Raw genomic sequence first — 4,864 nt, 5'->3', positions numbered from 1 at the left:
ATGGGGAAGGGTACAACCAGATGAACAAGTAAAAAAGATCAGCAAGAATTATCCAGGAATTACCCGAAAATGGACAGAGGGTATTTACCGCGGTTCCTGACACGTCAGAAAAGTTTATAGGTGCGCAGCGTCGAAATTGAGAATAGCTCTGGACTGAACGCCCTATGTGGGGAACCAAAAGTGGAAATGATGTGGACGAAGGGATTGTTTCCAAGTCCAATTTTTTCAAAAAGTATCATTTGATTGGCCACTACTAGGGAATGTCGGAAATAAAATAAAGCAAAGAAAAAATATGCCCAACTGTTGTTTGGAAAGATGTTTTAAAGCAGCATGGCAGAACAATATTAACAATGGGTAAGAAGAATGTAGATAGTTACCCCCACAAAGGGCTACTGGGCGGAATTCTATCTGGGGCAAATATAAGTTTTGATTTTAATAAGGAATGAAAATAAGATTAGTAAAAGATCGTCAGCTGACTGGATTTAAGAAGTCCCGAGGAATGTCTGTTTGTCGAATGCAATCATAGATGGAAGTCATGATCAAATCTGAAGAATATGGAAGAATAATCAGATATGGAAAACAAACGATACCCTGTAAGAATATACCTTAGGGCAGTAATGGAAAAAGAGGTAGTTAAAGGGACTACGGTAGGAGGGCGACTTCACTAGGCGCTGTGGCGCGAGGAGGAGAACTAAGTCAGAGCGGCCATCGAAGTGTATTATGGATAAATGAGGAGCTCATTGTGCCGACATGCACTTGGGGAGGAGGAGCCAACCAAATTACGTCAGAGGCACTCGCGGCCCTGATACGCTCACACAGGGGCGTACACCGAAGTGAACGCTTTAGAATCTAAATATAGTGTACATAGGCGATAGGTAACAGACGAAGGTGCATGAGTGAGATCTGTTTCTCTGTGTCTTAGTGTGATATGTGGCTGTACCAACTGTACTATATTTGCTTGTGAGCATTGCCAAGCCACATTACTACCACTAGTATGCATATAACCAGTGCAGCGTGTGACGTACGTGTACGTGTTGCTTGCGCCCGAAGATTGTGTAACGTAGCTGTTTGACAAGTCGACGAGACGCCCTCGATCGCACATCGTTACTACAAGTGTCCAGAGCTAGTGGATTATCAGTCCGTGTACATAACGATAGACCGCTGGTTGGCCTGGTCAAACCTGTTTTGAAGTCGCCAGATGGCACAGCTAGTACGCCTACGTTCAAACGTTTACTGCGGCCGGCCGGCTAGGCCGGCAGCACAACTGGTTACTGCGTGCGAGTTTGCGACTTACAAGCGCCCAGAAAGTAAAGTCGTGAGCAAACAACAATGTCAGTTTTCCGGCAACATCCAGTGAAGCCGGGAGATAAACCTAAACGGGTCCAGCATCGCATTCGTTTAGATGTCAGAGACATTCCGGAGTTGCAAAGGGTGAAGGAAATCGCGGGAATTTCACAAAATGGCGATTTCCTTGATCAGGGTGCGTAAGGCATCACGGCGCCACTGCTAGTGAAATCACTGCGCCTGCAGCTGCTGCTGCGTAAGTATTGTTCATATTATTATGTTTATTGAAACTGCATACGTTTTTACGTTCTACGCTCCGGTCTGGTCGTGATACTGATAGTGATAGTGACATAGGCCTATTTCGTTCTTGATCATACAATTTGATGATGCTATATACTCGTTACCTACATTAGTAAAGGACCTACGGTAACAGTAGTAAGGGACCTACATTAGTGGAGGTAGCTTGCCATTCACTGCATGTATGCCTACGTACTATACCCGTGTACTGCACGGACTGTGTAGCCGTATGTCTACACGGGTAGAGCCGTGTATATAAACATGTGTCGAACATGTATATATATATCTATTTCCATGTGTAGAGCTTAGCCACACCTTTGGCCTACCTTTTCGCTTTCCAGTACGTTGGTAGTCGTATAGCCTGTGTGCAGAGAGCTATGCTAGTATTGCACACAGGGTCTATGTACCCTGGCCTCTGTCTGCATGACCAGGCTCGTTAGGATTGCATTAGGGTTAGAATTATTGTTGGGGTTAGTAACTCAGACAGAGGTCATGGGGGAAATTAGGCAAAAGTTATCTTCTCGCTTTACACTACGTTGGTCTCACGACGTGAAACAGTTAATTGTAGAGCTATAGCGTGGGCGGGTGGGCTAGGGCGAAATTGACCCTTTTTCTTTCAGCACTTAGGCCCTACTAATTCGGGGGCATGCACAATTATGTACTCTCACACACGAATGCGCGTATAGGGTAGACAGATGGTATATAGATGTTGGCAGCTACGAAACGATTGCAAATTATATTTTAATATATCCTAAACGAAATTTGGAACAAATTTCCAATATGATCACGTAAAGTTACTAAACATATATTACTAAGAGTGTATAACACTAATTATAATTAACACAAATATATGAAACAGCAATTATATGTTATGATCTATTGTGTTTGTCATCTGTGATCACTAACTTGCACATATAGGACGTATTTTACAATGTGTTCATTTGTAAAATGTTTCAGGCCAACTTCTCCGACTACATCTGCAGCTGTGGAAACACCTGCGAGAACTCCGGAGCGATTCTTTCGCTCAACGCCAGTTTCAAAAGGTAATTGTTTAGTTGTCATGTTCATTTAGACAATGTTTAATCAGTATTTAGTAGCTTTCATTTACATACTCATTTTATTCAAACGTTGACGATATTAATAAATAATTACAAAAGCGATGTATTATGAGATTACGATGTATTTCATTTCCAAAGTTAAAGTTATGAATGACTGACACAACAGTCATACACTAGAGGCATTGCACGTTTGTAAAGTAATGAATGCATTGGTTAACAATACATACATGTTTGTTAGTGCTTTCACTTTTCTGCAGTAACAGCGAGAAAGACTAAACTGAACTAATTATATTTATTTAATAGGTATCGCGCCATCAACACCTTATAGTGGAAAAAATCACAACCCATTCTGGGATTTGTCGCCAATAGCCGAGGTCGAGCCTGAGACATTCTTCCACTTAGCTCCGTAAGCTCCACGTTAACGGATCCTTTTACATTGTGACTTGCTTTTAAAAATTATTGTTTATGATGTTTATGTTAGGGGGCAAGGGATTCAACTTTTCAAATTTCCTGCTGGAACCGCAACATAGGTGGAACTTGAAAAAAGTTCGCGGTCGAGACGTACGTAATAACAAACTCACTCGTGGCGGACGAAACAACATTAACAGGCACATCACTCAAGCGAGGTAGGACATTGTTGTTAGTTGTTGGAATATATTCACAGGAACCGAGTACAATTAGATAATGCTGCAATGCTAAAAGTATGATTACCTGCCGATATGAGATCAGAAAAATTGTGCTGATATAGATGAAGGTTTTGTTTTTTCATTATGTCAATGTGGAACCAAAAGGTGGATCTAAACGGTTTTTAGTGCTCTCCTAGATTGGAAGCAGTTCTTAAGATGCTTGTAAGGCAGAAATTAAATTAAGAAAAATGTTTGGGTTACGTCAACTGTTTTGAAACGTTCCGCGGCAGGAACGCCGGAAGCTATTAAAAATATGATTCCACGGATAGTTATGTCTCTGGTCAGAAGTTTCCTGGGCACTCCTACTTTAAGTTTCTAGACTTGCTGTGTAAGCAACGAAATTGACTTACTCATGTTATGATTACTTGGGATTTACAGTACAGAAGAGGATATTATATCACCTGAGGATGAATGATGGCTGGTCATGCAGCCTACCCGTATAGGTAGGCCTCAGATTGCTATTCGACTGATTGCATCGTAAGTTATAACGACACCGCGATAACTATAAAACAGGCTTTCATAAATAGCATAACCGACAGTACGCGCTGGCCCAGCGCACAACAATAGCTAGACCTAAAGCTCACTGAGCTCACTGTGCTCCACACGCCGGGATTCTCTTGGCATCCAAACTAGCTCCGTGCGCTACCTTTTGTGTACATATTCATGTACGTATACTCACATTTTGGAAACTTCATTCATCTTCATGATGAATGACAGGAAATGGGGATTACCTGTTAATGTTCGGGTAAAAGTGGTGATTTGCTATCGGAAAATAATTTTCTCAGTTATCTCTTAGCTTGTTCATTGTAAAAAAAAGAGTCCGATACATCTAGATATGAAGCTTGAGAATATATGGGTATCGGAAAACATCATCAAAAGTCAAATATCGGTAGCATTAGAAGTATCGGGTTGCCGAAAATATCACAGCCAATTACTTTGAAAATATTGTTAGTTTGGAAAACTTATTTTTGACAACTTATATTGTCACTTGCAGAAGGGCTGCACCCAGCGATATCTTGTCTGCACAATGACGGTTGACGAGGAAGTATATTCGCATTTGATGCAACTGGCAAATGCTGAGAGGAAATGGATCTAGGGCCGCAGGTCTATATTGAAAGAAGAGGAAGAACAGCAGTCACCTGCGGCACCATCACTCAAGCAAGGCAGCAAATGTTTTATGGGAAAGTGCTACAAAAGACACAGAGTAAATGTGGATGAGGACAAAGCAATAAACATTTATTGAAGCCTGTCCTATTTCTCATCAGGTAATAACACAATGTTTCCTTATGCCTAACCTAATGCTTCTTCTCTGTAATCGATGCTTAAACAATCCACACAACTTCTGGGTAGTCTTAATGTCACACGTACTCATCCCAATGAACACTAAAATTTTATTATTCAATTGTCTTGCTACATAATACATCACTGCTCCAACAATTTAATGCCTGCTCTTTTAGTACTGCATGGCTCTTGTAAGGATCTGACAATAAGAATTGAAGATTCTGAACTACAGTAAAGCATATATGGTAGCAATATGTG

The 4,864-nt window shown here is 41.1% G+C and overlaps 1 long non-coding RNA gene across 2 annotated transcripts; it reads left to right on the top strand.

The window, feature by feature from the left end:
• The first annotated feature begins 864 nt into the window (after window positions 1–864).
• LOC106817331 lies at window positions 865–4,370 on the top strand. Of its 2 annotated transcripts, none has more exons than XR_001395036.1 (4): window positions 865–1,540; window positions 2,539–2,624; window positions 2,943–3,045; window positions 4,323–4,370. It is a non-coding gene; the product is annotated as an uncharacterized LOC106817331 (long non-coding RNA). The 2 variants fall into 2 exon arrangements; XR_001395035.1 differs by lacking the exon at window positions 4,323–4,370 and adding an exon at window positions 3,704–3,741.
• Window positions 4,371–4,864: the final 494 nt, after the last annotated feature.

Source organism: Priapulus caudatus, unplaced genomic scaffold, assembly GCF_000485595.1.
Source record: "Priapulus caudatus unplaced genomic scaffold, Priapulus_caudatus-5.0.1 Scaffold1684, whole genome shotgun sequence".
Lineage (NCBI taxonomy): Eukaryota > Metazoa > Priapulida > Priapulimorpha > Priapulimorphida > Priapulidae > Priapulus > Priapulus caudatus.
The sequence above is the reverse complement of the archived record's forward strand: the minus strand, read 5'-3'. Positions and strand labels throughout refer to the sequence as shown.